The following is a 16062-nucleotide window of genomic DNA, read 5'->3' as shown; positions in this document are numbered from 1 at the left end:
TTGAGAATCTTGCTTTAAATCAAAATCCTGGAGAGTGCAGCTGATCCATTGGACTTCACAACTTGCAACTCAGGTATCAATGGCAGCAGAGTGCCTTGAGGACTTGATTTGTTTCAAAGCTGCACTTCATCTGATCTCTAAACAGAGGGCCCTTACTCTGCTCATGATGTTGAGTGGAAAAGAAATACAGGCTTTGCCTACAGGCTGACTCCTTGCAGCAGCGTGTCAATTACGTCTTTGACCTTTTGTTTCTTCTTAGCCCCATTGCATGTACAGAGTGTGGATGGACAGGCGGTTTAGGGCTTGAAAGAGTCTTTCTGCAGGTCGCAGTGCAGCTGTTGTCCCTGGTGGTCTAGTGGCTAGGATTCGGCGCTCTCACCGCCGCGGCCCGGGTTCGATTCCCGGTCAGGGAAGTCCTCTGTTTCTTTTTGAAAAAGTGGATGAGTCGGATTCTGTTGTGATTTGCCAAGCTTAGGGATTTAGCCAAATGACAAAGAAAATAAGATGTCCTTTGAGCATGATTTGAACCAGCGACCTAAGGATGGCCATTTTAATACCTACAGTCCTCTGCTCTACCAACTGAGCTATCGAAGGCAACTGAACACTCTCCTTGAAATGCAAGTCAAATGGGAACATGGAAATGCTGTATTGCTTTGTGCCATCAATCCACTTGATTAGCCTTGAGAAACTTGCTTTGAATCAAAATCCTGGAGAGTGCAGCTGATCCATTGGACTACACAACTTGCAACTCAGGTATCAATTGCAGCAGAGTGCCTTGAGGACTTGATTTCTTTCAAAGCTGCACTTCATCTGATCTCCAAACAGAGGGCCCCGTACTCTTCTCAAGATGTTGAGTGCAAAAGAAATACAGGCTTTGCCTTGAGAATCTTGCTTTAAATCAAAATCCTGGAGAGTGCAGCTGATCCATTGGACTTCACAACTTGCAACTCAGGTATCAATGGCAGCAGAGTGCCTTGAGGACTTGATTTCTTTCAAAGCTGCACTTCATCTGATCTCTAAACAGAGGGCCCTTACTCTGCTCAAGATGTTGAGTGGAAAAGAAATACAGGCTTTGCCTACAGGCTGACTCCTTGCAGCAGCGTGTCAATTACGTCTAAGACCTTTTGTTTCTTCTTAGCCCCATTGCATGTACAGAGTGTGGATGGATAGGCGGTTTAGGGCTTGAAAGAGTCTTTCTGCAGGTCGCAGTGTAGCTGTTGTCCCTGGTGGTCTAGTGGCTAGGATTCGGCGCTCTCACCGCCGCGGCCCGGGTTTGATTCCCGGTCAGGGAAGTCCTCTGTTTCTTTTTGACAAAGTGGATGAGTCGGATTCTGTTGTGATTTGCCAAGCTTAGGGATTTAGCCAAATGACAAAGAAAATAAGATGTCCTTCAAGCCGGATTTGAACCAGCGACCTAAGGATGGCCATTTTAATACCTACAGTCCTCCGCTCTACCAACTGAGCTATCTAAGGCAACTGAACACACTCCTTGAAATGCAAGTCAAATGGGAACATGGAAATGCTGTATTGCTTTGTGCCATCAATCCACTTGATTAGCCTTGAGAAACTTGCTTTAAATCAAAATCCTGGAGAGTGCAGCTGATCCATTGGACTACACAACTTGCAACTCAGGTATCAATTGCAGCAGAGTGCCTTGAGGACTTGATTTCTTTCAAAGCTGCACTTCATCTGATCTCCAAACAGAGGGCCCCGTACTCTGCTCAAGATGTTGAGTGCAAAAGAAATACAGGCTTTGCCTTGAGAATCTTGCTTTAAATCAAAATCCTGGAGAGTGCAGCTGATCCATTGGACTTCACAACTTGCAACTCAGGTATCAATGGCAGCAGAGTGCCTTGAGGACTTGATTTGTTTCAAAGCTGCACTTCATCTGATCTCTAAACAGAGGGCCCTTACTCTGCTCAAGATGTTGAGTGCAAAAGAAATACAGGCTTTGCCTACAGGCTGACTCCTTGCAGCAGCGTGTCAATTACGTCTAAGACCTTTTGTTTCTTCTTAGCCCCATTGCATGTACAGAGTGTGGATGGATAGGCGGTTTAGGGCTTGAAAGAGTCTTTCTGCAAGTCGCAGTGCAGCTGTTGTCCCTGGTGGTCTAGTGGCTAGGATTCGGTGCTCTCACCGCCTCGGCGTGGGTTCGATTCCCGGTCAGGGAAGTCCTCTGTTTCTTTTTGACAAAGTGGATGAGTCGGATTCTGTTGTGATTTGCCAAGCTTAGGGATTTAGCCTAATGACAAAGAAAATAAGATGTCCTTCGAGCCGGATTTGAACCAGCGACCTAAGGATGGCCATTTTAATACCTACAGTCCTCCGCTCTACCAACTGAGCTATCGAAGGCAACCGAACACACCCCTTGAAATGCAAGTCAAATGGGAACATGGAAATGCTGTATTGCTTTGTGCCATCAATCCACTTGATTAGCCTTGAGAAACTTGCTTTATATCAAAATCCTGGAGAGTGCAGCTGATCCATTGGACTACACAACTTGCAACTCAGGTATCAATTGCAGCAGAGTGCCTTGAGGACTTGATTTCTTTCAAAGCTGCACTTCATCTGATCTCCAAACAGAGGGCCCCGTACTCTGCTCAAGATGTTGAGTGCAAAAGAAATACAGGCTTTGCCTTGAGAATCTTGCTTTAAATCAAAATCCTGGAGAGTGCAGCTGATCCATTGGACTACACAACTTGCAACTCAGGTATCAAGTGCAGCAGAGTGCCTTGAGGACTTGATTTCTTTCAAAGCTGCACTTCATCTGATCTCCAAACAGAGGGCCCCGTACTCTGCTCAAGATGTTGAGTGCAAAAGAAATACAGGCTTTGCCTTGAGAATCTTGCTTTAAATCAAAATCCTGGAGAGTGCAGCTGATCCATTGGACTTCACAACTTGCAACTCAGGTATCAATGGCAGCAGAGTGCCTTGAGGACTTGATTTGTTTCAAAGCTGCACTTCATCTGATCTCTAAACAGAGGGCCCTAAACAGAGAAACTTGCTTTATATCAAAATCCTGGAGAGTGCAGCTGATCCATTGGACTAAACAAATTGCAACTCAGGTATCAATTGCAGCAGAGTGCCTTGAGGACTTGATTTCTTTCAAAGCTGCACTTCATCTGATCTCCAAACAGAGGGCCCCGTACTCTGCTCAAGATGTTGAGTGCAAAAGAAATACAGGCTTTGCCTTGAGAATCTTGCTTTAAATCAAAATCCTGGAGAGTGCAGCTGATCCATTGGACTTCACAACTTGCAACTCAGGTATCAATGGCAGCAGACTGCCTTGAGGACTTGATTTCTTTCAAAGCTGCACTTCATCTGATCTCTAAACAGAGGGCCCTTACTCTGCTCAAGATGTTGAGTGGAAAAGAAATACAGGCTTTGCCTACAGGCTGACTCCTTGCAGCAGCGTGTCAATTAAGTCTAAGACCTTTTGTTTCTTCTTAGCCCCATTGCATGTACAGAGTGTGGATGGATAGGCGGTTTAGGGCTTGAAAGAGTCTTTCTGCAGGTCGCAGTGCAGCTGTTGTCCCTGGTGGTCTAGTGGCTAGGATTCGGCGCTCTCACCGCCGCGGCCCGGGTTCGATTCCCGGTTAGGGAAGTCCTCTGTTTCTTTTTGACAAAGTGGATGAGTCGGATTCTGTTGTGATTTGCCAAGCTTAGGGATTTAGCCAAATGACAAAGAAAATAAGATGTCCTTCGAGCCGGATTTGAACCAGCGACCTAAGGATGGCCATTTTAATACCTACAGTCCTCCGCTCTACCAACTGAGCTATCGAAGGCAACTGAACACACCCCTTGAAATGCAAGTCAAATGGGAACATGGAAATGCTGTATTGCTTTGTGCCATCAATCCACTTGATTAGCCTTGAGAAACTTGCTTTAAATCAAAATCCTGGAGAGTGCAGCTGATCCATTGGACTACACAACTTGCAACTCAGGTATCAATTGCAGCAGAGTGCCTTGAGGACTTGATTTCTTTCAAAGCTGCACTTCATCTGATCTCCAAACAGAGGGCCCCGTACTCTGCTCAAGATGTTGAGTGCAAAAGAAATACAGGCTTTGCCTTGAGAATCTTGCTTTAAATCAAAATCCTGGAGAGTGCAGCTGATCCATTGGACTTCACAACTTGCAACTCAGGTATCAATGGCAGCAGAGTGCCTTGAGGACTTGATTTGTTTCAAAGCTGCACTTCATCTGATCTCTAAACAGAGGGCCCTTACTCTGCTCAAGATGTTGAGTGGAAAAGAAATACAGGCTTTGCCTACAGGCTGACTCCTTGCAGCAGCGTGTCAATTACGTCTTAGACCTTTTGTTTCTTCTTAGCCCCATTGCATGTACAGAGTGTGGATGGATAGGCGGTTTAGGGCTTGAAAGAGTCTTTCTGCAGGTAGCAGTGTAGCTGTTGTCACTGGTGGTCTAGTGGCTAGGATTCGGCGCTCTCACCGCAGCGGCCAGGGTTCGATTCCCGGTCAGGGAAGTCGTCTGTTTCTTTTTGACAAAGTGGATGAGTCGGATTCTGTTATGATTTGCCAAGCTTAGGGATTTAGCCAAATGACAAAGAAAATAAGATGTCCTTCAAGCCGGATTTGAACCAGCGACCTAAGGATGGCCATTTTAATACCTACAGTCCTCCGCTCTACCAACTGAGCTATCGAAGGCAACTGAACACTCTCTTTGAAATGCAAGTCAAATGGGAACATGGAAATGCTGTATTGCTTTGTGCCATCAATCCACTTGATTAGCCTTGAGAAACTTGCTTTAAATCAAAATCCTGGAGAGTGCAGCTGATCCATTGGACTACACAACTTGCAACTCAGGTATCAATTGCAGCAGAGTGCCTTGAGGACTTGATTTCTTTCAAAGCTGCACTTCATCTGATCTCCAAACAGAGGGCCCCGTACTCTGCTCAAGATGTTGAGTGCAAAAGAAATACAGGCTTTGCCTTGAGAATCTTGCTTTAAATCAAAATCCTGGAGAGTGCAGCTGATCCATTGGACTTCACAACTTGCAACTCAGGTATCAATGGCAGCAGAGTGCCTTGAGGACTTGATTTGTTTCAAAGCTGCACTTCATCTGATCTCTAAACAGAGGGCCCTTACTCTGCTCATGATGTTGAGTGGAAAAGAAATACAGGCTTTGCCTACAGGCTGACTCCTTGCAGCAGCGTGTCAATTACGTCTTTGACCTTTTGTTTCTTCTTAGCCCCATTGCATGTACAGAGTGTGGATGGATAGGCGGTTTAGGGCTTGAAAGAGTCTTTCTGCAGGTCGCAGTGCAGCTGTTGTCCCTGGTGGTCTAGTGGCTAGGATTCGGCGCTCTCACCGCCGCGGCCCGGGTTCGATTCCCGGTCAGGGAAGTCCTCTGTTTCATTTTGACAAAGTGGATGAGTCGGATTCTGTTGTGATTTTCCAAGCTTAGGGATTTAGCCAAATGACAAAGAAAATAAGATGTCCTTCGAGCCGGATTTGAACCAGCGACCTAAGGATGGCCATTTTAATACCTACAGTCCTCCGCTCTACCAACTGAGCTATCGAAGGCAACTGAACACACCCCTTGAAATGCAAGTCAAATGGGAACATGGAAATGCTGTATTGCTTTGTGCCATCAATCCACTTGATTAGCCTTGAGAAACTTGCTTTAAATCAAAATCCTGGAGAGTGCAGCTGATCCATTGGACTACACAACTTGCAACTCAGGTATCAATTGCAGCAGAGTGCCTTGAGGACTTGATTTCTTTCAAAGCTGCACTTCATCTGATCTCCAAACAGAGGGCCCCGTACTCTGCTCAAGATGTTGAGTGCAAAAGAAATAGAGGCTTTGCCTTGAGAATCTTGCTTTAAATCAAAATCCTGGAGAGTGCAGCTGATCCATTGGACTTCACAACTTGCAACTCAGGTATCAATGGCAGCAGAGTGCCTTGAGGACTTGATTTGTTTCAAAGCTGCACTTCATCTGATCTCTAAACAGAGGGCCCTTACTCTGCTCATGATGTTGAGTGGAAAAGAAATACAGGCTTTGCCTACAGGCTGACTCCTTGCAGCAGCGTGTCAATTACGTCTTTGACCTTTTGTTTCTTCTTAGCCCCATTGCATGTACAGAGTGTGGATGGATAGGCGGTTTAGGGCTTGAAAGAGTCTTTCTGCAGGTCGCAGTGCAGCTGTTGTCCCTGGTGGTCTAGTGGCTAGGATTAGGCGCTCTCACCGCCGCGGCCCGGGTTCGATTCCCGGTCAGGGAAGTCCTCTGTTTCATTTTGACAAAGTGGATGAGTCGGATTCTGTTGTGATTTTCCAAGCTTAGGGATTTAGCCAAATGACAAAGAAAATAAGATGTCCTTCGAGCCGGATTTGAACCAGCGACCTAAGGATGGCCATTTTAATACCTACAGTCCTCCGCTCTACCAACTGAGCTATCGAAGGCAACTGAACACTCTCCTTGAAATGCAAGTCAAATGGGAACATGGAAATGCTGTATTGCTTTGTGCCATCAATCCACTTGATTAGCCTTGAGAAACTTGCTTTAAATCAAAATCCTGGAGAGTGCAGCTGATCCATTGGACTACACAACTTGCAACTCAGGTATCAATTGCAGCAGAGTGCCTTGAGGACTTGATTTCTTTCAAAGCTGCACTTCATCTGATCTCCAAACAGAGGGCCCCGTACTCTGCTCAAGATGTTGAGTGCAAAAGAAATACAGGCTTTGCCTTGAGAATCTTGCTTTAAATCAAAATCCTGGAGAGTGCAGCTGATCCATTGGACTTCACAACTTGCAACTCAGGTATCAATGGCAGCAGAGTGCCTTGAGGACTTGATTTGTTTCAAAGCTGCACTTCATCTGATCTCTAAACAGAGGGCCCTAAACAGAGAAACTTGCTTTATATCAAAATCCTGGAGAGTGCAGCTGATCCATTGGACTACACAACTTGCAACTCAGGTATCAATTGCAGCAGAGTGCCTTGAGGACTTGATTTCTTTCAAAGCTGCACTTCATCTGATCTCCAAACAGAGGGCCCCGTACTCTGCTCAAGATGTTGAGTGCAAAAGAAATACAGGCTTTGCCTTGAGAATCTTGCTTTAAATCAAAATCCTGGAGAGTGCAGCTGATCCATTGGACTTCACAACTTGCAACTCAGGTATCAATGGCAGCAGAGTGCCTTGAGGACTTGATTTGTTTCAAAGCTGCACTTCATCTGATCTCTAAACAGAGGGCCCTTACTCTGCTCAAGATGTTGAGTGGAAAAGAAATACAGGCTTTGCCTACAGGCTGACTCCTTGCAGCAGCGTGTCAATTAAGTCTAAGACCTTTTGTTTCTTCTTAGCCCCATTGCATGTACAGAGTGTGGATGGATAGGCGGTTTAGGGCTTGAAAGAGTCTTTCTGCAGGTCGCAGTGCAGCTGTTGTCCCTGGTGGTCTAGTGGCTAGGATTCGGCGCTCTCACCGCAGCGGCCAGGGTTCGATTCCCGGTCAGGGAAGTCGTCTGTTTCTTTTTGACAAAGTGGATGAGTCGGATTCTGTTGTGATTTACCAAGCTTAGGGATTTAGCCAAATGACAAAGAAAACAAGATGTCCTTCAAGCCGGATTTGAACCAGCGACCTAAGGATGGCCATTTTAATACCTACAGTCCTCCGCTCTACCAACTGAGCTATCGAAGGCAACTGGACACACCCCTTGAAATGCAAGTCAAATGGGAACATGGAAATGCTGTATTGCTTTGTGCCATCAATCCACTTGATTAGCCTTGAGAAACTTGCTTTAAATCAAAATCCTGGAGAGTGCAGCTGATCCATTGGACTACACAACTTGCAACTCAGGTATCAATTGCAGCAGAGTGCCTTGAGGACTTGATTTCTTTCAAAGCTGCACTTCATCTGATCTCCAAACAGAGGGCCCCGTACTCTGCTCAAGATGTTGAGTGCAAAAGAAATAGAGGCTTTGCCTTGAGAATCTTGCTTTAAATCAAAATCCTGGAGAGTGCAGCTGATCCATTGGACTTCACAACTTGCAACTCAGGTATCAATGGCAGCAGAGTGCCTTGAGGACTTGATTTGTTTCAAAGCTGCACTTCATCTGATCTCTAAACAGAGGGCCCTAAACAGAGAAACTTGCTTTATATCAAAATCCTGGAGAGTGCAGCTGATCCATTGGACTACACAACTTGCAACTCAGGTATCAATTGCAGCAGAGTGCCTTGAGGACTTGATTTCTTTCAAAGCTGCACTTCATCTGATCTCCAAACAGAGGGCCCCGTACTCTGCTCAAGATGTTGAGTGCAAAAGAAATACAGGCTTTGCCTTGAGAATCTTGCTTTAAATCAAAATCCTGGAGAGTGCAGCTGATCCATTGGACTTCACAACTTGCAACTCAGGTATCAATGGCAGCAGAGTGCCTTGAGGACTTGATTTGTTTCAAAGCTGCACTTCATCTGATCTCTAAACAGAGGGCCCTTACTCTGCTCAAGATGTTGAGTGGAAAAGAAATACAGGCTTTGCCTACAGGCTGACTCCTTGCAGCAGCGTGTCAATTAAGTCTAAGACCTTTTGTTTCTTCTTAGCCCCATTGCATGTACAGAGTGTGGATGGATAGGCGGTTTAGGGCTTGAAAGAGTCTTTCTGCAGGTCGCAGTGCAGCTGTTGTCCCTGGTGGTCTAGTGGCTAGGATTCGGCGCTCTCACCGCAGCGGCCAGGGTTCGATTCCCGGTCAGGGAAGTCGTCTGTTTCTTTTTGACAAAGTGGATGAGTCGGATTCTGTTGTGATTTACCAAGCTTAGGGATTTAGCCAAATGACAAAGAAAACAAGATGTCCTTCAAGCCGGATTTGAACCAGCGACCTAAGGATGGCCATTTTAATACCTACAGTCCTCCGCTCTACCAACTGAGCTATCGAAGGCAACCAAACACCCCCCTTGAAATGCAAGTCAAATGGGAACATGGAAATGCTGTATTGCTTTGTGCCATCAATCCACTTGATTAGCCTTGAGAAACTTGCTTTAAATCAAAATCCTGGAGAGTGCAGCTGATCCATTGGACTACACAACTTGCAACTCAGGTATCAATTGCAGCAGAGTGCCTTGAGGACTTGATTTCTTTCAAAGCTGCACTTCATCTGATCTCCAAACAGAGGGCCCCGTACTCTGCTCAAGATGTTGAGTGCAAAAGAAATACAGGCTTTGCCTTGAGAATCTTGCTTTAAATCAAAATCCTGGAGAGTGCAGCTGATCCATTGGACTTCACAACTTGCAACTCAGGTATCAATGGCAGCAGAGTGCCTTGAGGACTTGATTTGTTTCAAAGCTGCACTTCATCTGATCTCTAAACAGAGGGCCCTTACTCTGCTCATGATGTTGAGTGGAAAAGAAATACAGGCTTTGCCTACAGGCTGACTCCTTGCAGCAGCGTGTCAATTACGTCTTTGACCTTTTGTTTCTTCTTAGCCCCATTGCATGTACAGAGTGTGGATGGATAGGCGGTTTAGGGCTTGAAAGAGTCTTTCTGCAGGTCGCAGTGCAGCTGTTGTCCCTGGTAGTCTAGTGGCTAGGATTCGGCGCTCTCACCGCCGCGGCCCGGGTTCGATTCCCGGTCAGGGAAGTCCTCTGTTTCATTTTGACAAAGTGGATGAGTCGGATTCTGTTGTGATTTTCCAAGCTTAGGGATTTAGCCAAATGACAAAGAAAATAAGATGTCCTTCGAGCCGGATTTGAACCAGCGACCTAAGGATGGCCATTTTAATACCTACAGTCCTCCGCTCTACCAACTGAGCTATCGAAGGCAACTGAACACTCTCCTTGAAATGCAAGTCAAATGGGAACATGGAAATGCTGTATTGCTTTGTGCCATCAATCCACTTGATTAGCCTTGAGAAACTTGCTTTGAATCAAAATCCTGGAGAGTGCAGCTGATCCATTGGACTACACAACTTGCAACTCAGGTATCAATTGCAGCAGAGTGCCTTGAGGACTTGATTTCTTTCAAAGCTGCACTTCATCTGATCTCCAAACAGAGGGCCCCGTACTCTGCTCAAGATGTTGAGTGCAAAAGAAATACAGGCTTTGCCTTGAGAATCTTGCTTTAAATCAAAATCCTGGAGAGTGCAGCTGATCCATTGGACTTCACAACTTGCAACTCAGGTATCAATGGCAGCAGAGTGCCTTGAGGACTTGATTTGTTTCAAAGCTGCACTTCATCTGATCTCTAAACAGAGGGCCCTTACTCTGCTCATGATGTTGAGTGGAAAAGAAATACAGGCTTTGCCTACAGGCTGACTCCTTGCAGCAGCGTGTCAATTACGTCTTTGACCTTTTGTTTCTTCTTAGCCCCATTGCATGTACAGAGTGTGGATGGATAGGCGGTTTAGGGCTTGAAAGAGTCTTTCTGCAGGTCGCAGTGCAGCTGTTGTCCCTGGCGGTCTAGTGGCTAGGATTCAGCGCTCTCACCGCCGCGGCCCGGGTTCGATTCCCGGTCAGGGAAGTCCTCTGTTTCATTTTGACAAAGTGGATGAGTCGGATTCTGTTGTGATTTTCCAAGCTTAGGGATTTAGCCAAATGACAAAGAAAATAAGATGTCCTTCGAGCCGGATTTGAACCAGCGACCTAAGGATGGCCATTTTAATACCTACTGTCCTCCGCTCTACCAACTGAGCTATCGAAGGCAACTGAACACTCTCCTTGAAATGCAAGTCAAATGGGAACATGGAAATGCTGTATTGCTTTGTGCCATCAATCCACTTGATTAGCCTTGAGAAACTTGCTTTGAATCAAAATCCTGGAGAGTGCAGCTGATCCATTGGACTTCACAACTTGCAACTCAGGTATCAATGGCAGCAGAGTGCCTTGAGGACTTGATTTGTTTCAAAGCTGCACTTCATCTGATCTCTAAACAGAGGGCCCTAAACAGAGAAACTTGCTTTATATCAAAATCCTGGAGAGTGCAGCTGATCCATTGGACTACACAACTTGCAACTCAGGTATCAATTGCAGCAGAGTGCCTTGAGGACTTGATTTCTTTCAAAGCTGCACTTCATCTGATCTCCAAACAGAGGGCCCCGTACTCTGCTCAAGATGTTGAGTGCAAAAGAAATACAGGCTTTGCCTTGAGAATCTTGCTTTAAATCAAAATCCTGGAGAGTGCAGCTGATCCATTGGACTTCACAACTTGCAACTCAGGTATCAATGGCAGCAGAGTGCCTTGAGGACTTGATTTGTTTCAAAGCTGCACTTCATCTGATCTCTAAACAGAGGGCCCTTACTCTGCTCAAGATGTTGAGTGGAAAAGAAATACAGGCTTTGCCTACAGGCTGACTCCTTGCAGCAGCGTGTCAATTACGTCTTAGACCTTTTGTTTCTTCTTAGCCCCATTGCATGTACAGAGTGTGGATGGATAGGCGGTTTAGGGCTTGAAAGAGTCTTTCTGCAGGTAGCAGTGCAGCTGTTGTCCCTGGTGGTCTAGTGGCTAGGATTCGGCGCTCTCACCGCAGCGGCCAGGGTTCGATTCCCGGTCAGGGAAGTCGTCTGTTTCTTTTTGACAAAGTGGATGAGTCGGATTCTGTTGTGATTTGCCAAGCTTAGGGATTTAGCCAAATGACAAAGAAAATAAGATGTCCTTCGAGCATGATTTGAACCAGCGACCTAAGGATGGCCATTTTAATACCTACAGTCCTCCGCTCTACCAACTGAGCTATCGAAGGCAACTGAACACTCTCCTTGAAATGCAAGTCAAATGGGAACATGGAAATGCTGTATTGCTTTGTGCCATCAATCCACTTGATTAGCCTTGAGAAACTTGCTTTAAATCAAAATCCTGGAGAGTGCAGCTGATCCATTGGACTACACAACTTGCAACTCAGGTATCAATTGCAGCAGAGTGCCTTGAGGACTTGATTTCTTTCAAAGCTGCACTTCATCTGATCTCCAAACAGAGGGCCCCGTACTCTGCTCAAGATGTTGAGTGCAAAAGAAATAGAGGCTTTGCCTTGAGAATCTTGCTTTAAATCAAAATCCTGGAGAGTGCAGCTGATCCATTGGACTTCACAACTTGCAACTCAGGTATCAATGGCAGCAGAGTGCCTTGAGGACTTGATTTGTTTCAAAGCTGCACTTCATCTGATCTCTAAACAGAGGGCCCTTACTCTGCTCATGATGTTGAGTGGAAAAGAAATACAGGCTTTGCCTACAGGCTGACTCCTTGCAGCAGCGTGTCAATTACGTCTTTGACCTTTTGTTTCTTCTTAGCCCCATTGCATGTACAGAGTGTGGATGGATAGGCGGTTTAGGGCTTGAAAGAGTCTTTCTGCAGGTCGCAGTGCAGCTGTTGTCCCTGGTGGTCTAGTGGCTAGGATTCGGCGCTCTCACCGCCGCGGCCCGGGTTCGATTTCCGGTCAGGGAAGTCCTCTGTTTCATTTTGACAAAGTGGATGAGTCGGATTCTGTTGTGATTTTCCAAGCTTAGGGATTTAGCCAAATGACAAAGAAAATAAGATGTCCTTCGAGCCGGATTTGAACCAGCGACCTAAGGATGGCCATTTTAATACCTACAGTCCTCCGCTCTACCAACTGAGCTATCGAAGGCAACTGAACACACCCCTTGAAATGCAAGTCAAATGGGAACATGGAAATGCTGTATTGCTTTGTGCCATCAATCCACTTGATTAGCCTTGAGAAACTTGCTTTAAATCAAAATCCTGGAGAGTGCAGCTGATCCATTGGACTACACAACTTGCAACTCAGGTATCAATTGCAGCAGAGTGCCTTGAGGACTTGATTTCTTTCAAAGCTGCACTTCATCTGATCTCTAAACAGAGGGCCCTTACTCTGCTCATGATGTTGAGTGGAAAAGAAATACAGGCTTTGCCTACAGGCTGACTCCTTGCAGCAGCGTGTCAATTACGTCTTAGACCTTTTGTTTCTTCTTAGTCCCATTGCATGTACAGAGTGTGGATGGATAGGCGGTTTAGGGCTTGAAAGAGTCTTTCTGCAGGTCGCAGTGCAGCTGTTGTCCCTGGTGGTCTAGTGGCTAGGATTCGGCGCTCTCACCGCCGCGGCCCGGGTTCGATTCCCGGTCAGGGAAGTCCTCTGTTTCTTTTTGACAAAGTGGATGAGTCGGATTCTGTTGTGATTTGCCAAGCTTAGGGATTTAGCCAAATGACAAAGAAAATAAGATGTCCTTCGAGCCGGATTTGAACCAGCGACCTAAGGATGGCCATTTTAATACCTACAGTCCTCCGCTCTACCAACTGAGCTATCGAAGGCAACTGAACACTCTCCTTGAAATGCAAGTCAAATGGGAACATGGAAATGCTGTATTGCTTTGTGCCATCAATCCACTTGATTAGCCTTGAGAAACTTGCTTTAAATCAAAATCCTGGAGAGTGCAGCTGATCCATTGGACTACACAACTTGCAACTCAGGTATCAATTGCAGCAGAGTGCCTTGAGGACTTGATTTCTTTCAAAGCTGCACTTCATCTGATCTCCAAACAGAGGGCCCCGTACTCTGCTCAAGATGTTGAGTGCAAAAGAAATACAGGCTTTGCCTTGAGAATCTTGCTTTAAATCAAAATCCTGGAGAGTGCAGCTGATCCATTGGACTTCACAACTTGCAACTCAGGTATCAATGGCAGCAGAGTGCCTTGAGGACTTGATTTGTTTCAAAGCTGCACTTCATCTGATCTCTAAACAGAGGGCCCTTACTCTGCTCAAGATGTTGAGTGGAAAAGAAATACAGGCTTTGCCTACAGGCTGACTCCTTGCAGCAGCGTGTCAATTACGTCTAAGACCTTTTGTTTCTTCTTAGCCCCATTGCATGTACAGAGTGTGGATGGATAGGCGGTTTAGGGCTTGAAAGAGTCTTTCTGCAAGTCGCAGCGCAGCTGTTCTCCCTGGTGGTCTAGTGGCTAGGATTCGGCGCTCTCACCGCCACGGCCCGGGTTCGATTCCCGGTCAGGGAAGTCCTCTGTTTCTTTTTGACAAAGTGGATGAGTCGGATTCTGTTGTGATTTGCCAAGCTTAGGGATTTAGCCTAATGACAAAGAAAATAAGATGTCCTTCGAGCCGGATTTGAACCAGCGACCTAAGGATGGCCATTTTAATACCTACAGTCCTCCGCTCTACCAACTGAGCTATCGAAGGCAACCGAACACACCCCTTGAAATGCAAGTCAAATGGGAACATGGAAATGCTGTATTGCTTTGTGCCATCAATCCACTTGATTAGCCTTGAGAAACTTGCTTTATATCAAAATCCTGGAGAGTGCAGCTGATCCATTGGACTACACAACTTGCAACTCAGGTATCAATTGCAGCAGAGTGCCTTGAGGACTTGATTTCTTTCAAAGCTGCACTTCATCTGATCTCCAAACAGAGGGCCCCGTACTCTGCTCAAGATGTTGAGTGCAAAAGAAATACAGGCTTTGCCTTGAGAATCTTGCTTTAAATCAAAATCCTGGAGAGTGCAGCTGATCCATTGGACTTCACAACTTGCAACTCAGGTATCAATGGCAGCAGAGTGCCTTGAGGACAGCATTTGTTTCAAAGCTGCACTTCATCTGATCTCTAAACAGAGGGCCCTTACTCTGCTCAAGATGTTGAGTGGAAAAGAAATACAGGCTTTGCCTACAGGCTGACTCCTTGCAGCAGCGTGTCAATTACGTCTAAGACCTTTTGTTTCTTCTTAGCCCCATTGCATGTACAGAGTGTGGATGGATAGTCGGTTTAGGGCTTGAAAGAGTCTTTCTGCAGGTCGCAGTGCAGCTGTTGTCCCTGGTGGTCTAGTGGCTAGGATTCGGCGCTCTCACCGCCGCGGCCAGGGTTCGATTCCCGGTCAGGGAAGTCCTCTGTTTCTTTTTGACAAAGTGGATGAGTCGGATTCTGTTGTGATTTACCAAGCTTAGGGATTTAGCCAAATGACAAAGAAAATAAGATGTCCTTCGAGCCGGATTTGAACCAGCGACCTAAGGATGGCCATTTTAATACCTACAGTCCTCCGCGCTACAAACTGAGCTATCGAAGGCAACCGAACACACCCCTTGAAATGCAAGTCAAATGGGAACATGGAAATGCTGTATTGCTTTGTGCCATCAATCCACTTGATTAGCCTTGAGAAACTTGCTTTAAATCAAAATCCTGGAGAGTGCAGCTGATCCATTGGACTTCACAACTTGCAACTCAGGTATCAATTGCAGCAGAGTGCCTTGAGGACTTGATTTCTTTCAAAGCTGCACTTCATCTGATCTCCAAACAGAGGGCCCCGTACTCTGCTCAAGATGTTGAGTGCAAAAGAAATACAGGCTTTGCCTTGAGAATCTTGCTTTAAATCAAAATCCTGGAGAGTGCAGCTGATCCATTGGACTTCACAACTTGCAACTCAGGTATCAATGGCAGCAGAGTGCCTTGAGGACTTGATTTGTTTCAAAGCTGCACTTCATCTGATCTCTAAACAGAGGGCCCTAAACAGAGAAACTTGCTTTATATCAAAATCCTGGAGAGTGCAGCTGATCCATTGGACTACACAACTTGCAACTCAGGTATCAATTGCAGCAGAGTGCCTTGAGGACTTGATTTCTTTCAAAGCTGCACTTCATCTGATCTCCAAACAGAGGGCCCCTAACTCTGCTCAAGATGTTGAGTGCAAAAGAAATACAGGCTTTGCCTTGAGAATCTTGCTTTAAATCAAAATCCTGGAGAGTGCAGCTGATCCATTGGACTTCACAACTTGCAACTCAGGTATCAATGGCAGCAGAGTGCCTTGAGGACTTGATTTGTTTCAAAGCTGCACTTCATCTGATCTCTAAACAGAGGGCCCTTACTCTGCTCAAGATGTTGAGTGGAAAAGAAATACAGGCTTTGCCTACAGGCTGACTCCTTGCAGCAGCGTGTCAATTAAGTCTAAGACCTTTTGTTTCTTCTTAGCCCCATTGCATGTACAGAGTGTGGATGGATAGGCGGTTTAGGGCTTGAAAGAGTCTTTCTGCAGGTCGCAGTGCAGCTGTTGTCCCTGGTGGTCTAGTGGCTAGGATTCGGCGCTCTCACCGCCGCGGCCGGGGTTCGATTCCCGGTCAGGGAAGTCGTCTGT

At 46.0% G+C, this 16062-nt stretch overlaps 17 non-coding genes across 17 annotated transcripts; 6 read left to right on the top strand and 11 right to left on the bottom strand.

The window, feature by feature from the left end:
• The first annotated feature begins 341 nt into the window (after positions 1 to 341).
• On the top strand, positions 342 to 413 carry trnae-cuc (transfer RNA glutamic acid (anticodon CUC)). The gene has a single exon. It is a non-coding gene; the product is annotated as a tRNA-Glu (tRNA).
• Positions 414 to 2265: 1852 nt separating this feature from the next.
• On the bottom strand, positions 2266 to 2352 carry trnay-gua (transfer RNA tyrosine (anticodon GUA)). Its single transcript is given in 2 exon segments — positions 2266 to 2301; positions 2316 to 2352. It is a non-coding gene; the product is annotated as a tRNA-Tyr (tRNA).
• Positions 2353 to 3532: 1180 nt separating this feature from the next.
• On the top strand, positions 3533 to 3604 carry trnae-cuc (transfer RNA glutamic acid (anticodon CUC)). The gene has a single exon. It is a non-coding gene; the product is annotated as a tRNA-Glu (tRNA).
• Positions 3605 to 3698: 94 nt separating this feature from the next.
• trnay-gua (transfer RNA tyrosine (anticodon GUA)) lies at positions 3699 to 3785 on the bottom strand. Its single transcript is given in 2 exon segments — positions 3699 to 3734; positions 3749 to 3785. It is a non-coding gene; the product is annotated as a tRNA-Tyr (tRNA).
• A 792-nt stretch (positions 3786 to 4577) lies between these two features.
• trnay-gua (transfer RNA tyrosine (anticodon GUA)) lies at positions 4578 to 4664 on the bottom strand. The gene is given in 2 exon segments: positions 4578 to 4613; positions 4628 to 4664. It is a non-coding gene; the product is annotated as a tRNA-Tyr (tRNA).
• A 626-nt stretch (positions 4665 to 5290) lies between these two features.
• trnae-cuc (transfer RNA glutamic acid (anticodon CUC)) lies at positions 5291 to 5362 on the top strand. The gene has a single exon. It is a non-coding gene; the product is annotated as a tRNA-Glu (tRNA).
• A 94-nt stretch (positions 5363 to 5456) lies between these two features.
• On the bottom strand, positions 5457 to 5543 carry trnay-gua (transfer RNA tyrosine (anticodon GUA)). Its single transcript is given in 2 exon segments — positions 5457 to 5492; positions 5507 to 5543. It is a non-coding gene; the product is annotated as a tRNA-Tyr (tRNA).
• Positions 5544 to 6169: 626 nt separating this feature from the next.
• Positions 6170 to 6241, top strand: trnae-cuc (transfer RNA glutamic acid (anticodon CUC)). The gene has a single exon. It is a non-coding gene; the product is annotated as a tRNA-Glu (tRNA).
• Positions 6242 to 6335: 94 nt separating this feature from the next.
• On the bottom strand, positions 6336 to 6422 carry trnay-gua (transfer RNA tyrosine (anticodon GUA)). The gene is given in 2 exon segments: positions 6336 to 6371; positions 6386 to 6422. It is a non-coding gene; the product is annotated as a tRNA-Tyr (tRNA).
• Positions 6423 to 7569: 1147 nt separating this feature from the next.
• Positions 7570 to 7656, bottom strand: trnay-gua (transfer RNA tyrosine (anticodon GUA)). The gene is given in 2 exon segments: positions 7570 to 7605; positions 7620 to 7656. It is a non-coding gene; the product is annotated as a tRNA-Tyr (tRNA).
• A 1147-nt stretch (positions 7657 to 8803) lies between these two features.
• On the bottom strand, positions 8804 to 8890 carry trnay-gua (transfer RNA tyrosine (anticodon GUA)). Its single transcript is given in 2 exon segments — positions 8804 to 8839; positions 8854 to 8890. It is a non-coding gene; the product is annotated as a tRNA-Tyr (tRNA).
• A 626-nt stretch (positions 8891 to 9516) lies between these two features.
• trnae-cuc (transfer RNA glutamic acid (anticodon CUC)) lies at positions 9517 to 9588 on the top strand. The gene has a single exon. It is a non-coding gene; the product is annotated as a tRNA-Glu (tRNA).
• A 94-nt stretch (positions 9589 to 9682) lies between these two features.
• trnay-gua (transfer RNA tyrosine (anticodon GUA)) lies at positions 9683 to 9769 on the bottom strand. Its single transcript is given in 2 exon segments — positions 9683 to 9718; positions 9733 to 9769. It is a non-coding gene; the product is annotated as a tRNA-Tyr (tRNA).
• Positions 9770 to 12475: 2706 nt separating this feature from the next.
• Positions 12476 to 12562, bottom strand: trnay-gua (transfer RNA tyrosine (anticodon GUA)). The gene is given in 2 exon segments: positions 12476 to 12511; positions 12526 to 12562. It is a non-coding gene; the product is annotated as a tRNA-Tyr (tRNA).
• A 427-nt stretch (positions 12563 to 12989) lies between these two features.
• trnae-cuc (transfer RNA glutamic acid (anticodon CUC)) lies at positions 12990 to 13061 on the top strand. Its single transcript has one exon. It is a non-coding gene; the product is annotated as a tRNA-Glu (tRNA).
• Positions 13062 to 13155: 94 nt separating this feature from the next.
• trnay-gua (transfer RNA tyrosine (anticodon GUA)) lies at positions 13156 to 13242 on the bottom strand. Its single transcript is given in 2 exon segments — positions 13156 to 13191; positions 13206 to 13242. It is a non-coding gene; the product is annotated as a tRNA-Tyr (tRNA).
• A 792-nt stretch (positions 13243 to 14034) lies between these two features.
• trnay-gua (transfer RNA tyrosine (anticodon GUA)) lies at positions 14035 to 14121 on the bottom strand. The gene is given in 2 exon segments: positions 14035 to 14070; positions 14085 to 14121. It is a non-coding gene; the product is annotated as a tRNA-Tyr (tRNA).
• Positions 14122 to 16062: the final 1941 nt, after the last annotated feature.

Source organism: Salminus brasiliensis, chromosome 3 (genome assembly GCF_030463535.1).
Source record: "Salminus brasiliensis chromosome 3, fSalBra1.hap2, whole genome shotgun sequence".
Lineage (NCBI taxonomy): Eukaryota > Metazoa > Chordata > Actinopteri > Characiformes > Bryconidae > Salminus > Salminus brasiliensis.
The sequence above is the reverse complement of the archived record's forward strand: the minus strand, read 5'-3'. Positions and strand labels throughout refer to the sequence as shown.